Here is a 17,686-nt window from a genome sequence, read left to right on the forward strand (position 1 = left end):
AAAATAAACAAAGCAGTTGAAGATTGCACAAAAGTGCTGAAACATCTATGGGTGAAAACTGTCTTCCATAAGGCGGAATTCCTCTCCAAGTGCGCTACGGTCGCAGGTTCGAATCCTGCCTGGGCATGGATGTGTGTGATGTCCTTAGGTTAGTTAGGTTTAACTAGTTCTAAGTGCTAGGGGACTGATGACCTCAGAAGTTAAGTCCCATAGTGCTCAGAGCCATTTGAACCTCTCTCCAAGTGTCTTCATTTCGATGGCCGATGTGCAGAATACCTTACCGCATGTGATGTGGCAGTAATGCGCTGTACTCATCTGACTGTGAGACACTGAGACACCCCCTTACGTGTTTCACGACAAGTGAGTTACATTTTCCACATATCTGAGTATTCATATGGCTCCTTCGTGAAGCACAATGTGATGTAATCGGTGAATTTGTCAGACCATAGTTGATTACAAGACATGTAGAATGTACAAAATAAAATTTGTTTGTGACTGCCATACTCAAGCACTTCAGTGCCAAGGAACCAGCAACGATAACATAATCTGATTTTCTTTTGATTGTTTCTGAAGAGTTGAGTCTCATTTGTCACGTATAGAAATCGATAAATCTTGCTTATCTGAACAATCGTGTGCGTTACACAACGTCAATTAATATTTCAAGGCTAGAGTGCATCCTTTATACAGTGGAGATGTGATCTCTATCTCAGTAATTATTTAAGTTTTTAAATTAAATAAGAAACACCACGCTCAGTAAGTTATCAACTGGGAGACACTGGAAATCCCATATTGGTACATTAGTCAAGGTCTCGAAGGCGGTGGTTCTCCATTGCCCCCCCCCACCTCCACCACCACCTTTTGTTTACACAGTAGTAATATGTTACTTATGTGAAACCAGTTACAAGGCCAACTTCACACACCACTCCAAAATCAGATAATCATAGTTGGTTCTTGGATGTCTCTAGAATCAGATCAGATCTCTGACACAGACGTCTTCCGAATGGAAACTTTTATTTCTCCTATACACTATTTCTGGCAGTGTGTGGCAATGAACCTCTTCCATCAGCACTACGCCATCTGCATTAACTTTGAAGAATGCAGTCAAGGAAGTAGGCATAAAATAGAAAGAGCGAACATTTATCTACAATGGGTAGAAGGCTTGTGTACAAACGAAACCGCAGTTTAAGAGTTGAAGAACATGAAAGGGACACAGCATTGATAAGGGTTTGAGACATGGGGAAAATGACCCTCTCTCCCCCAAAAAGTGTTTTTGTAGAAGCGTTTATGTTTTTACACACACAAGATGTTTCAAAAAATAATGGGAATATTTGTTTTCTGGTAATAATTTTAAAAACACCTCTACATCAGTGCATCAGTGTTAACCCCTTCGAAATTTCCCTTTATGTATTATTCAGTCTTTATAACACTTCGGGAACTTGATCTTTGGGATAGCTTTTAGCTCTCTCTGTGGTGCGTTTTTAATCTCATCTGTGCTTGTAAAACGACGGCCCTTTCAGGTTTTCTTCACGTTTGCAAACAGAAAGAAGTCAAATGGAATATGGATGTTGGAACACGGTTACAGTATTGTTTTTGGTGAAAAATTCACGAACAGGTAACGAAGAGTGATCAAGTGCATTATCGTCATGCAAAAATCATGCTTTCTTCGCCACAAATCTTAGTGCTAAGGCGCTGAACTTGAAAAATAGTACTCCTTATTGAACGTTCGACCTTGGGGAAGGACTCGTGGTGCACTAAACTGTTACCATCGAAGAATGCAGTTTACCTAAGCTTCACATTTGACCGCATTCGTCGGTCTTTTTTTGTTGTGATCCAGAATGATTTTTACTGTAACGATTGAGCCTTAGTTTCGTCGTCATATCCGAACACCCATTTTTATCGCCTTTTATGACACGTTTCACCAGTTCTCCATCGTTGTCATCATGTAGCGACTCCTAAGCAAACGTTTTGGTTCGTATTTCAACAATTTTGGAACAAAGTTTGCTGTCACATGTTTCACAACCAAAACATCGAACAAAAAAGTCATAACACGAGCCAGTTGACGTAACTTTCTTCTACCCGAATGAATGAGCGGGACAGTTAACAAAATTATTTTCTTGGCTTGTTTTCACTACTGTGGCTAAAATGACTCGTACCTGTCCTGCATGGATATGAATGTTGATAGTGATACAGCTACAATTCGAATTAGTTTTGGCGGCATACTGCTCTACAAAGAAAAAGCAGAAGATCGTGTACTCGACGTACGGTCGGCGAGTGTTGTCGCAACAGCAAAGTAAAATATTTCGTAATTTTTATTAAACTGTTTAAATGAGTGACGATATTAACGACTTTTTAAAATCAAAACAGGTGTAATAACTACGACTGAACACAGTTCTTTGGATTTGTTTTGAAATTTTGCTGTTTATCGTGGAACAAATAACAACTATCAATAGCGTGTGGGTTAGTATTTTATCATCCGCCCGCACAATTATGCGGGTACTAATTCTGAGCTAAGAAATGTTAACTGAAATAACATCTTCACGTTAAAATATACTTATTGCAAATGGTATATGATTGCTTTTGTTTCTCAAATGCCAGCCGATAAAAGTGTTTTGTCCGAAAGTGAAGTGCGTGGTATCTTGAAAGAAACGTCAGATATACGTAATTGTCTGAAGGCGACAACGCTAATGTTGATTGTTCATTACAATTGCTGGAGAACAGGTTTGCCAGGTGTTACGTTTATTCAGTATTTCAGCCTAGTTCGGTATTTCTAGAATTCCTTTCGTATCACTACTTTCTTTATTGACTTGCAAAATCAAGTCAATAAACAATTGGTGTGCTTTTGCCCGCCGGTGCGTGTTTCATTTGGGACAATAGGCCTACTGTTACAAAGTTAAACTTTAATGTCCACAAACTCATTTTCAAAGAAAACGTTGTTTAACGGAAAGATGCCAAACGTAAAAAAATATCAAAAGGTAATAGCGGTTTCATGCAGCAATGCAAGTGTGGCAAGACTCCAGTCACATGTATCATTTATGGTCAAACACTAGAAAAAAATTGAGTGTCGATATGGTAAAAGCAGAATTATGCAACGTTGTAATTTGAAGTTCGCAACATGCAATGACTTCTGCCAAAAAATAAAAGTAACAAAATTTGTTGGAATCGGTAGCGTTGCTCTTGGGGGACAAAAATAAAAAGAATTGTTACTTTTTACTTTTTTTTTAATGTCGAAAAAGTGAATATTTTGGTGGGCCACTTGGCAACAGAATCAGGGATTTATTACGCTATTATAATAACATACGTTGACCATTAAATACCTGAATAAGAGCAGCATATTGATATATATATTTGAGATCGCTCGGAAGAAACATTATCATTTCTGTGCATTTTTATAGTCGCGATGTAGTCATACCCGGATCAACACTAAGGGACCAGAAGATTTATAGACTTTAAAAGAAATGCAACACTACACAATTAAAAAAAAGTTGGTTCAGAAATAATAGGAAAACGATAACGTTCCTTCTACCTCATGCTGCGTTCGGCCCATCAGCGTGATCGTAATTTCTGATGATGAAGTAACACAAAATAATTAACAGTTAAGTAAATAAGGAGATGGACTCATCAAGGTTAATTTACGAAAATAAGCACACTTATCTTTAACACACGTTTTTTTTTAATGCTACATACCTTTTCATATTAAATTACAATAGATGACCATTGTGGTTAAATACTTTATACATAACAGTCAAAATGTCCTCTTGATGCTGTCTGTTCGATATCAGTTACAAGAAACTACATCTTTTCTGATTGGAGAAAATAACAATTAGCATATTCACTCAATATTTGCACATCAAATATAAAATACAGTTGTGGAACGCAGCACGTCCGCGTCCGCCTCTCATGGAATACAAACGGTAAAAGGTGAGGCGTCAAAAGCCTCATTTGTCTTGAAATAACAGAATTCTTTTTTATACCATTAATCGATACATGTACATAGAGATTTACTGGTACCCCGCAAGAACGGCAAAGATAAAGAATAATAGATTCTGTCGCTGCTATGCGATGATTCATTTCTTTTACTTTACAATTGTTCGATAACTTTAGGCCATCAGGCGTTTACTATTGAGCGTATATTAATGTTTGTGAGGCGAAAATTACTAATATTACACTGCCTCCCATGAGGAGGGAAGGAATACCGAAGGTATTACTTTCATCCTCATGCCCATTGGAATATTTGTAATTTTCGGATGTAACATACAGGTTATTAAAAGTCTCATTTCATATTCATTCCATAATAAAAGAATTAACGTTTCAATTTGTAATTACTGACGGTGGATCATTGTGAATTTGTTCTGTGTTTCTATCAGTGTTTGTATGGATTCAGTCTATCTTGATGATTCTTAAAACTAAGGCTATAAGTACACATATTTACAAAATTTATAAGGAAATAGAGTCACACTTCATTTTTCATCGTTGCAAAAGTAATTTGACTATCACAACTGGTACACAACTTTCTGTTTTGACAGTATTCATTATATTGTCATCGTCTTGTCGATTGATTGCCTTGTCCGTCGTCGCACTTAATTATACATTTATTTTCGTCGCACATACACTATTTATGATAGACTTGGATTGTAGAGCGGCCACTGGTGATGGCTTCGACAAGGAAGTCCATATCTTTCACTTTCAGGGCTCGAGTGTGGCTCTCCGAATTATTTCACATATGAAACAGATAAAATATATTAGAATAGCTTACAAAACTAATTTTATATACATGTGGGATGGGATATAGGAAGGATCGGATCCTTTGACGTATTTTCGTGTGCTTATTTTCATTCGTATCGTGACCTCTCGTCAAAGTTTACATTTCAACAGTGTTCAGAGGTGACCTTGTGACTTGTCTCTGTGTACAATCAGTCATTATAATAATTACGTTAACTTCTCTATCTTAGAGTCTCTCGGAAGGTTTATGATACATACAAAATGTTTTCAGTACTGGGTGTGAATGTTTTTGCTACAGAATGTAGCGCACAGCAACTGTGTTGGCGGTTGAACGTTTACATTATTTCGTCACGTGGTGGCTGTCCGCCTCCACTGTTGCGAGCAATCTTGAAATTCAGTCTGTGCGCGCGCACGTGACCGGAGCTTTCTTGCAGAGCGTTGATTTCGCGCTTGAGGTGCCGTGCGTCGCTTTTGTTCGGCGGATCGTGGCTTTGTGCTTTTTAGATTGCTGGAGGGAGCTTCTGCCACCGAAACTGCCTCACATCACTTCCTGTCCACTATCCAGTTACGGATTCACAGGTAAGTGGTAGCTACCGCTGCAACTGCATGTGTGGAATGACACTGATTATTACACACTGCACACATCAACGAAATTTTTCACACATATGGTGCAGTAGAATACTGCCACTGAAAATCGTCGAACTTTAAAACTTCACTTGCACTGTGGTGAGCGTCTGCGTGAACGGTGTATTAACAGAAATTCTCGCGTCATAACATCACACGGTGTTTACAAGTTGATTTACATACTAATATTTACAAGAGTTCATTTAAATCGAGAAATAATCTAATTGACCACTTTGAATCAAAACAATTGTTTCTTAATTAGTCTTTTTCTTTTATTTATGCCTACGGTCACAGGTAGGCTATTATAAGTACTTTTTCTTTGACCAAATCCATTCCAATCTCCTTTACAAATTAATTTCATTCATAGTAATCTTTATCACGCTTGCTTATTCATTTTGTAGGACCAATACTTTTTTTGTTCTTTTTTTTTTCTTTTAGTGCTCGTCTTATTTAGTGACTTGTGAGGGGAGCTTCATTTATGTTAAAAGTTTTTCTCGTATGTGCTTGTCTTTAAAGAAAGTTCGAGGACAGATTTGAAAATAGCAATTCCGCCTCTGAGTTTCGTGTAGAAATACAAACAGTCGAAAAAAAAAAGGTGGGAAAAGCGGGCCTACTCGCTGATCGTCGACAGAATTTAAATTACTCCTCAACCAGGTCGAAAATTTAATTTACCTTGCGCATTACAAAAGCAATATGCGCGTCGCGAACCTACTCATTTTTATATGTAGTGCCTCACTTCCTAAGCATACGTGCATCTTTACAAGTTGATCCTGAGGAGTGGATAGGATCAAGGATCTTAAAGGATTTGCACTTAGGAAAGGGATTCAATAATCACAGAGAAAACAATAAATATTGCAGTGCGCACTTAAAATAAAATCTTGCTGCAGCTTGCTTACTACTCTTTGCTCATTTCTTAGACTAAGTCAAGTTTATGCATTACGCATTTGGGTATTAATTATCATTTGTATATATAAGCCTCTCACTAGAGTGTTGTTGTTTGCTGCTGTCGCTACCTGTGAAGCTTGGGCGAGATCCTTATTCTATGTGCTGCTAGCTTGTGAATTTGCAGTATCGCTAATGCTCAATAGTACCGTGAAGTTGGCATAATAAACCATGTTACTCATATGTTCTTTTACTCAGCTTGTTTATAGTCTGGACTCATCTTACTTTGCGTTATATAATAAACTTCCTTTTTATTCCATCACGCTTTTACTTAAGCCTTTTTAGAACAATTGCACTGCGTTATCAATCTGTTCATGCTTAATCCTAGGTATCTGTTCACTTCAAAGAGATGTTATTTTATCGCTGGCACAGCACTGTGCTGGAATTTACAAGTTAAATCTACCGATTGTTTTACGCTAACAGGTGGTGCCTTATTTACGTCACCTTTGAAAATAGGGAATAACCTCATGGAATCGAATCTTTCTCACAACTCTCCTCTTTTGTCTGGACGTTTAAGTATTTCCTTTTAAAACAGGTCATTAATTTGTCCTCGATTAAATTTCACTTACTAATACTAAGCACATATAATCATCATTTTCATGTTACTATTTAGTGAGAGAAGTGCATTATTCGCTCCTTCCTGCTCATTCTCAAATTACTATTTAGCGAGAGAAGTGCATTATTCGCTCCTTCCTCTTTCCTCATTTTAGTACCTCGGGGCTAATTAATACCTCTCGAGTACATCATTTTCCTTACATACTAACTTATAACTAAAATTGAAAATCGCCTCTAGGACATGTCCTCCTGTTTGCATAAAGATTATTCATGTAAATACTTGTCTACAACTTATTCTGTATTTTATTTTCCAGACGCGTTGTTTTAATACATAAGGTTTCCTTTCAGCACCGGTTAACGTCCGTAGTCAGTTCAGTTCCGTTCTTGTTACTCATTGGTTAATCCTGATCTCCAATACCTTAGAATTTTCTTACAGCTTAAATTAACTTAATTCCTGGCGTTATAAAATTTTCTTAAATCTTGATGGTGGAACAATCCTTTGATTTTATTCGTGGCAGGGTCAGATAACAAATAGCTACCAATGTGTGGTTTCCTCATTATCACAAAGGGACCTTCATAAATGTGTTGCCACTTACGATTCTTCTTTAACAACAGGGATGGTTTAAAGTGAGTCCTGACTAATACCTTTTCTCCTTCTTTGAAATCTATAACTCTGTTTACCTTCTTATCAAATGCCTTTTTTCGGAGGTTAGCATACGTTGTCAATAATATGAGAGCTTGCCTGATTTTTGCGTCTAGGTCCAGTTCGCTGTCTTGTAACTTTGCAAGGGGCTCTATCCATTCATTCCTCTCTTTTGATCTTGACATTAACTCATGTGGCGTGAATCCGGTCGACAGATGAGGAAGGTGGTTTACAATCTGTTCGAATGGTGTTACGAAGTCTACCCACTTAGATTGCTTATTCGGAATGTACATCCTTATAAATCTGTTAAATTCTTTGAAGATTCTTACTGTCGGATTCGATTGCGGTGGAAACAGGGATATCAAAATTTGTTTGATTCCATGGCGAGCAAGAAATGCACGCCACGGGCGTGATGTGAAATTTGAAGCATTATCAGACAAGATTGATTCTGGAACTCCGAATCGTGGGAAATAATCATTTTCAATGCGACGAATTATTGGATTTGCACAAGAAGATTTTACTGCGTACAGTCTTATGTGCTTAGAAAAATTGTCCAGGATTGCTACTAAGTATTTAGCGCCTCCCCTACCGGTGGGTAGTGGACCTGCTAAATCAATACTAAGAAGCTGGTTTGGCCTTTCAGCAACTATTGGATTTAGTGGAATTGAAGTGGAAATGTTTAAGGATTTTGCCTTTTGACAGATGTCACAGTTTCTCAGTAATTTATGAATTCTCTGGTGTAGATGCGGAACATAACAGTAAGTCGAGATTTTCCTTTTACATTTTTCTGGTCCGTAGTGACCCCATGAAATGTGAGTGTACCACAGAAGATGTTCAATGAAATTTCGAGGGATGCAAACACACCACCTCTCAGATGACTCAGACGTCTTATGAAATAGCACTTGGTTATGAACTTTATAAAACTTGGACAACTTGTGGGCTGGATTTTCGTGAAGAATTTGTCTAACCTTTTTCCATTTTGGATCTGTATTTTGAAGAATCTGAATCTGCCTACATAACTGAAGAAAATACTTTCTGTGAATTGGATCTTTCATTAACAAAACTTTATAATTAGACATTTGTTCCACCAGTTCGCTGGTTTCTAGTAAGCCCTCAGGTGAGCGAGAAAGTGCGTCTGCTATAACATTATCTTTACCTTTTATATATACAATGTCAAAGTCATATTCCTGCAGGAATAAGCACCATCGAGTGAGACGAGGGTGTTGCAACTTGCATGTAAGGAGGAATGATAAGGCTTGATGGTCTGAATAGACTTTAATTTTTCTTCCATAGATATAATAGTTAAATCGCCTAAAAGCCCATATTACGGCAAGTGCCTCCAACTCCGTAACCGAATAAGACTTCTCACACTCTGGTAACACTCGACTCGCAAAGCTAATCACTTGGATTTGCTCGTGTCCATTTACTAATTGAATCTGGAAAAGACAAGCGCCGATACCCATAAAGGAAGTGTCTGCAGTAATACAAAATTCCTTATCCATCTGAGGATGATGGAGAATGTTACTGTTAACCAGACTGTCTTTAATTTTCTTAAATCCGTCTTGGCATTCCGGCGTCCAATTCCAATGTGAATTCTTTTTTAAAAGGTTGTGAAGAGCGGGATTGTTCAATACCTGATCGGGAACAAAACGTCTGAAAAATGACGTAAGACCGATAAATCCTCTCAATTGCCTTTTTGTAACAGGGGTTGGAAAGTTTTTTATAGCAGACAATTTTTCCGGGTCGGGTTTAATTCCTTCAGGGGTGATGATGTGTCCTAAAAATTTAATTTCACTTTTTCCAAACTTGGATTTCTTAAGATTTGCTGTAACACCATACTCTCTGAATCGTTGAAATATCTTTTGCAGAAGGGCCACATGATCTTCCCAATTTTTCGCTGCTACAAGAACGTCATCCACAAAGGCTGTTACCTCATCTAAAAGTTCAGGACCTAGTACATAGTCAAGGGCAGAAATAAAAATTCCGGAACTCACATTTAGTCCAAACGGTACAACTTTGAAATGGTAAGATCTACCTGCAAATATAAACGCAGTGTACTTCCTTGACTCCTGCGCAAGTTTTACTTGCCAGTAACTGCTTTTCAAATCAAGGGTACTCAAATACTTAACTCCATGAAACTTCTGCAGATGCTCTTCAAGAGCCTCTGGTCTCGTTCTTATGGGTACTATAATTTTATTGATTAATCTTGCATCTAGGACTAGCCTTACGCTACCATCTGATTTTAGCACAGACAATAAAGGACTCGAATAAGGTGAGTGAGATACTTCTATCACATTCCACCGTAACATTTTCTTGATCTCGCACTTGACAGTTTCGCGTCTCGCATATGGAATGGAATAGCTTGTTCTACAGTAGGTTGAATGGGGCAGGACATCCATTAGATATTCAAAGCCTTTTATTAGTCCAGGTTTCTTAGAAAATACTTGAAAGTAATCTGTTAACAAATTGTAAAGCTCATTCTTCTGTTGTTTGGATAATTCAATGGACTCACTAGCTTTACCGTATAATTCATTCTGACCGGGAATTAGCCGGCCGCTGGTGGCCGAGCGGTTCTGGCGCTACAGTCTGGAACCGCGCGACCGCTACGGTCGCAGGTTCGAATCCTGCCTCGGGCATGGATGTGTGTGTTGTCCTTAGGTTAGTTAGGTTTAAGTAGTTCTAAGTTCTAGGGGACTTATGACCTCAGCAGTTGAGTCCCATAGTGCTCAGAGCCATTTTTTTGACCGAGAATTAGGTCTTTATACTCATCGTCATTAACACTTTCAAGATCTGTCATGTCTTCTGTCTGACTGTACTGTTGTCTTTTAGTCCATATCCGTACTGCTATTTGAAGCACCCCAAAGTTTGTCTTCACCTTACTTCTTAACAAATTTACAGTTACTTGTTGCTGGCTCGCTACTAGAGTACAGATTCCACACTCGATGTCAATTTTAGCTTTCGTCTGCCTCAAGAATTCCATACTCAGGATACATGGCACTGATAGGTTATTAACAATAAGAAAAATGCACGTTACTGAAATAGACTCTATCTGGATTTGAAGCTGAGTCTGAAGATTTACACGTTGTGTTAGTGGACCAATTGCTCCCGATACGGTGCAGCCTTGAATTGGAAGTGATAAAACTTTGCATACAGAGGATATTTGCTTAAATAAACATAAAGATAAGACATTTATATTAGCTCCTGTATATACAATGGCTTTTACTGGTATGTTGGCAATTGATACTCTTATGGAAGCTTGAACTTGTTCGTCCCATACGTCATCATTGTCTTTCGTCTCAGTGTCTGCTACTAGATCATCCCGTAAGTTTGTCTCTTTGTCATACCTAACTGCTTTAATTTCGTGTGGACTAAGGGACAGGGTGCCCCCATTCAAACTTGCAGCATCCTCTAGGAGGCTCAAAGGTGCTGCTTTTAATTTTCCGCTCGACGCTTACTTTCCTGCTGATTTATATTTCTTAATGTTTCTTCCGTCTGGAACTGGTGTTGGTTTTGTGGTACGAACTCGGTTGGAAACGGATCTTGTTGTCCTGGCGTATTCGCTTGCGCATAATAAATTTGCGTATTATGCGGGCGTTTAGGCTTCAGAGTTCTCGAAGGTCCGTTCGCTTGTGGCTGAAAAGTATTTTGCTGTGCCTTGTGTTGATTGTAACCGTTAGTGAAAGGTGTACATTGGTCTCCACCTTGATTATGCCATTTATTTCTTTTCCACTGTCGATTTGAATCGTAAGACTGGTCGTTTTGATAATTCCCGTTGATCGGTTGCGTGTTTCCATATTGCTGGGGCTGTGTGTTATAATGTGCATTTTCGTACTGAGGTGGTGACGAATTATATATTGGATTGTATCTCTGGCCGTTATTGTACTTATTTTTGTATTTTCTGTTGGAGTACGTAGTGTGTTTATTTTTGAAACCGTTGTGGGGTTAGTACTGGCTGTCGCTGTGACGCGCTTTCGTTCGGCCACCATTGTTGCCTGCGTATTCTGTATTGTGCTGGCCGCCTGCACTGAAGTGGGCGTTGCCAACATCAACTCTAGCGTCCTCGTAAATCAGATCTAACGAGTCTAACACAGATAGGAAAGTGTCCGTATCGTCCTCAGACACGTTTACTAACTTTTCTCTGATCGCAATCGGTAGCTTAGTTTTTAGAATCATAATAACGTCTTTAGCGGTGATCGGCGAATCCCAGAACTTGATTTTCGCTAAATACTTTTCGAAATATCTTCTCAAACTACCGCGCTTACTGTTAAACACTTCGGCGTTGTAAACCTCTTTTCTCAGGCGCTGCTGCACACCAGAACTCCAGAATTTAGCTAAAAACATCTGTTCAAACTCTTTGTAACTTTTACAAGAGTCGACCATTTCGGTTCCCCATAAGGCAGCATCGCCTACGATAAATCCACTAACGAACTGAATTCGCTGGCGGTCACTCCAGCTACTCGGGAAAATTCCTGAAAAATTTCGGAGGAACACTATAGGATGAATTTCTCTTTTCTGTGGGTGAAAGGTCGGAAAAATACGATGTTTGATCACGCTTTCCTCCTGCATCAAACTGACAAAAGTGGGTGGGCTGGTAGTCTGGTTAACTTGTGCTTCTATAGAACTATGAGTTTGAGCGTTATCAAATGGTGAACGGTAATGTACCTGCTGTTGTTCATTACTTCGTGGTGAATTACTCCAGTTTCCTGACACGGGAGGTGGGGAATTTTCAACTTGACATTTTAGTGTACGAACTTCATCAACTATCTGTTGACGCCATTCAGGTAAATCTTGAGCTAACGTTCGTCTTATCTGGCCTAATTCTGACATCACCGTGTCTCCTGTTTTTCCAGGGGCTGCCAATATTTCAAAGGCCACGTTTTTGACCGTTTCCCTGAGTTCGTTCTTGACCTTGTTTTCTATGAATCCGTTTTTGTTTTTAATCCACTCTTGGTAGTGGTCGGACAATGCTTCAGCATGTGCCTTAACAGTATTCTTTATTTGATCCTCTACATTAAGAGTCTCAATCTGTTTCGAAAGATCATCAACAACATTCTCGATCGTGTCTACTGCGGTTTTAACTCCTTTGACCTCATCAGAGATTGCAGTATAATCTTCTTTTAAGGTCGCAGCTTGTTTTTGATATTCTATCACTTTTGAATTTATCTCTCCCTTGGCTGCTTCGATTTTTTCATCTAACCGTTTTGAAATATCCTCTATTTTTGACTCTACTTGTGTGTCAATTTCTAGCCTCATGATCGTGATCTGACTACTGATTTGGCTTTGGACATTACCCAACAGGGTATTTAAATCAGCTGTTATGTCTGCCTTTAGTTCGGCCTTTACCGAATTTAACCGTGTATTTAGGTCATTTATCTCCGTTTGCAGATCTGTTTTTACTGAATTTATGTCTGTTTTTACTGAATTTATTTCTGTTTTTACTGAATTTATGTCTTCTTTTACTGAGTTGCACAGATTTGTAAGGACCTGATTTTTATTATGCCGTCTTTCGGCCTTCTCTTTTTCTTCGCGGGCCTTTTCATCTAATCTTTCCCGTTTTTGGCTTTCGAACTTGCGTTCCATTATTGCTTCGATCACTGCAGCCAAGTCATTTTTTTCAAAAGCGGGAATAGTTTGCACACTAGGACCAGCTTCTAAAACTTCGGTCGAAATTGCTTCTGCCTCCGCTCGTGTACCTATCGCGCGTGATCGTAATGGATAGTGAGGTCCATTCGCATCACCGCTGTCGTCTGGTTTTGTTTGTGTGCGCTGTTTACCGTCAGCCATGGTCGTGAATTATTTGTCAAATGTCAAAATGCTACAGATACTGTTTGTCACTGCCGTCAGTCGTTTGTCTGTGACGTAGTGCTATGGCTTACTGGGACCTAAGATGAAATTTTAACTCTAAGTAACAACTGACGTTCATTTACGCCAAGAAGACAAGATGGTTCCTACTAATTACGAACAAATGAAATATCACACGTTTTACCAGTTTTGAGCGTAGTTATCCGCCATAGCGTAATTTTTTTATGCACTGACAACAATGGTACACTTTCACTGAATTTAACTACACAAGAATGGACTATGGACAAATTGAAATAAAGCTGTTTCAAGGCAAGGAAAGACAGGTTTACGTTCTGATCAACTGGAAAGATGCTACGTCACTACGAAAGTTTGGCTACTGCGTATAAAAATTTGACTTACTATGGCTGTCTTGATAATGATACAGCTGGATACTCGCGTTTTTTGGTAATTTCATCAATCGTTCTTCTGAATTAATTAAAAGGTTTTCCCACTTCTCTTTCTCGGTTGAATTGCATCCACATGAAAAAATGAAACAATTACTAGAACAAGCACTGAAAAATTAATAAACACATACATGAAATGATTTTTGATCAAGTCCCTGTTCGGGCGCCAAGTGTAGCGTTGCTCTTGGGGGACAAAAATAAAAAGAATTGTTACTTTTTACTTTTTTTTTTAATGTCGAAAAAGTGAATATTTTGGTGGGCCACTTGGCAACAGAATCAGGGATTTATTACGCTATTATAATAACATACGTTGACCATTAAATACCTGAATAAGAGCAGCATATTGATATATATATTTGAGATCGCTCGGAAGAAACATTATCATTTCTGTGCATTTTTATAGTCGCGATGTAGTCATACCCGGATCAACACTAAGGGACCAGAAGATTTATAGACTTTAAAAGAAATGCAACACTACACAATTAAAAAAAAGTTGGTTCAGAAATAATAGGAAAACGATCACGTTCCTTCTACCTCATGCTGCGTTCGGCCCATCAGCGTGATCGTAATTTCTGATGATGAAGTAACACAAAATAATTAACAGTTAAGTAAATAAGGAGATGGACTCATCAAGGTTAATTTACGAAAATAAGCACACTTATCTTTAACACACGTTTTTTCTTTAATGCTACGTGCCTTTTCATATTAAAGTACAATAGATGACTATTGTGGTTAAATACTTTATACATAACAGTCAAAATGTCCTCTTGATGCTGTCTGTTCGATATCAGTTACATGAAACTACATCTTTTCTGATTGGAAAAAATAACAATTAGCATATTCACTCAATATTTTCACATCAAATATAAAATACAGTTGTGGAACGCAGCACGTCCGCGTCCGCCTCTCATGGAATACAAACAGTAAAAGGTGAGGCGCCAAAAGCCTCATTTGTCTTGAAATAACAGAATTCTTTTTTTATACCATTAATCGATACATGTACATAGAGATTTACTGGTACCCCTCAAGAACGGCAAAGATAAAGAATAATAGATTCTGTCGCTGCTATGCGATGATTCATTTCTTTTACTTTACAATTGTTCGATAACTTTAGGCCATCAGGCGTTTACTATTGAGCGTATATTAATGTTTGTGAGGCGAAAATTACTAATATTACAAATCCTTTCGTCAGGCAATGTTCGGGAATTTCGTCAATTTAATCTGGCAGCCCTGCAGGTGAGTGATATAAAAGAAACGTCTTCAGAAGAAAGCAGCTATAAAGAAAGTTGCCTGAAAAGCGGTAATGAATATGAGACTTTTCTCGCTGTACCAAAATTATCGTTATTGAAACTATCTGAAGGTATCCAGAATGAGATTTTAACTCTGCAGCGGAGTGTGCGCTGATATGAAACTTCCTGGCAGATTAAAACTGTGTGCCCGACCGAGACTCGAACTCGGGACCTTTGCCTTTCGCGGGCAAGTGCTCTACCAACTGAGCTACCGAAGCACGACTCACGCCCAGTACTCACAGCTTTACTTCTGCCAGTACCTCGTCTCCTACCTTCCAAACTTTACAGAAGCTCTCCTGTGAACCTTGCAGAACTAGCACTCCTGAAAGAAAGGATATAGCGGAGACATGGCTTAGCAACAGCCTGGGGGATGTTTCCAGAATGAGATTTTCACTCTGCAACGGAGTGTGCGCTGATATGAAACTTCCTGGCAGATTAAAACTGTGTGCCCGACCGAGACTCGAACTCGGGATCTTTGCCTTTCGCGGGCAAGTGCTCTACCAACTGAGCTACCGAAGCACGACTCACGCCCGGTACTCACAGCTTTACTTCTGCCAGTACCTCGTCTCCTACCTTCCAAACTTTACAGAAGCTCTCCTGCGAACCTTGCAGAACTAGCACTCCTGAAAGGAAGGATATAGCGGAGACATGGCTTAGCCACAGCCTGGGGGATGTTTCCAAAATGAGATTTTCACTCTGCAGCGGAGTTTGCGCTGATATGAAATTTCCTGGCAGATTAAAACTGTGTGCCCGACCGAGACTCGAACTCGGGACCTCTGCCTTTTGCGGGCAAGTGCTCTACCAACTGAGCTACCGAAGCACGACTCATGCCCGGTACTCACAGCCGTACTTCTGCCAGTACCTCGTCTCCTACCTTCCAAACTTTATAGAAGCTCTCCTGCGAACCTTGCAGAACTAGCACTCCTGAAAGAAAGGATATACCGGAGACATGGCTTAGCCACAGCCTGGGGGATGTTTCCAGAATGAGATTTTCACTCTGCAGCGGAGTGTGTGCTGATATGAAACTTCCTGGCAGATTAAAACTGTGTGCCCTACCAAGACTCGAAGTTTCATATCAGCGCACACTCCGCTGCAGAGTGAAAATCTCATTCTGGAAACATCCCCCAGGCTGTGGCTAAGCCATGTCTCCGCTATATCCTTTCTTTCAGGAGTGCTAGTTCTGCAAGGTTCGCAGGAGAGCTTCTGTAAAGTTTGGAAGGTAGGAGACGAGGTACTGGCAGAAGTAAAGCTGTGAGTACCGGCCGTGAGTCGTGCTTCAGTAGCTCAGTTGGTAGAGCACTTGCCCGCGAAAGGCAAAGGTCCCAAGTTCGTGTCTCGGTCGGGCACACAGTTTTAATCTGCCCGGAAGTTTCATATCTGAAGGTATTTATTCACAGCAATGAATAACACCAAAAGAGTTCCATGAAGTGTATCCTCAGCCTTCTAAATCGATGACATAACGAAGGTGGTTATGAATAGACAATTTTGGTGAGACGAGGTTTATTTCTACATATGCTCCAATACTGAGGTGAAGTACATGCTGATTTATCTTACGATTTTTGTAATATTTTGGTGTACATCACTTACTGGGACTATATTTTTCTTTTAGGCTCCAGCGACATAGAAAAGTACTAAGCATTACTTGTCTCAGAATTTCTCAGAAGATTTTTTTACTCCTACACCAGAATTGACAAATATGTATTTAGTAACAAAAAACTGTAAATCAATACTCACGAATCATGTTGAACTTAGACTTTCTTTTGTTTAAATTTAATGACGTACATGATCGAGAATCAGTACAGCCTGTTAGAAGTAATGACAAGACCGGTTTAGCACAATGGAAAGAAAGCAGTAGGGCTATACATGGCATATCCATGTTTTGAAATTCATCAAGAACTCAAGTTAGGGAGCTGGTCCAAAATGGAAGAAATGTACGAGTATATTTAGCTACCATGTCCCTCTTCTGTACACAGTAGGTTGGGTGGGTATCTGTAATCAACAAACGGACTGTTACCGTTTTCGGTTTAGTGCAAGGAAATGGATTTTGAAGATCATTCTCCATTTACTTGACCTATCAGCAGTGAACAGCTGAATCGAATCCAGAATATTGCAGTGGTATGCCCTTCTTAATTTGGGGTAACTTCGTTATTCAGTCAACAGTAATTATTTAAGACAAAGTATCTGCTCTTCGTCAGATTGCGAGCTACATCTCAAAAATCGTATCTGACATGCATCCGAAGGTAACTGAATAATTACTGAATGATTTTTGTCCTCTCTCGCGGTCTGAATGTGGGCATTAGTGCTATTAGGTGCCAAGTAGACTAAATACTGTTATATTTAAAACCAGTTTTTTATCGGCCGCTTAGTTCACCCTTAACTGTAATATTTTTATGGACCGTCCACTCGATTAGTCGCAGTATCTTTGTACTCTAAAAAAAAACACTTAACTTAGTATATCGTCAATTACTTTAGGCTCATTGACTATTTAATTTGAAACTTTCTTCTCATATAGAAGTTACATGAGCCTATAATTTCTTGAAACTTTGTACTTTTAAATTATAATCCGCGTAATTTATTCTCGCCAGAGATCACAACTATTTCTGCTCCGTTGAATGATACAGTCTTTGATTCATAATACCCACGTTTCAAATGAAATGTGAATTGGCCAT

The 17,686-nt window shown here is 39.1% G+C and overlaps 1 non-coding gene across 1 annotated transcript; it reads right to left on the reverse strand.

The window, feature by feature from the left end:
• Window positions 1–15,763: 15,763 nt before the first annotated feature.
• Trnal-caa (transfer RNA leucine (anticodon CAA)) lies at window positions 15,764–15,838 on the reverse strand. The gene has a single exon. It is a non-coding gene; the product is annotated as a tRNA-Leu (tRNA).
• Between the last annotated feature and the right edge of the window lie 1,848 nt (window positions 15,839–17,686).

This window comes from Schistocerca serialis, chromosome 8, assembly GCF_023864345.2.
Source record: "Schistocerca serialis cubense isolate TAMUIC-IGC-003099 chromosome 8, iqSchSeri2.2, whole genome shotgun sequence".
In the NCBI taxonomy this organism is placed as follows: domain Eukaryota; kingdom Metazoa; phylum Arthropoda; class Insecta; order Orthoptera; family Acrididae; genus Schistocerca; species Schistocerca serialis.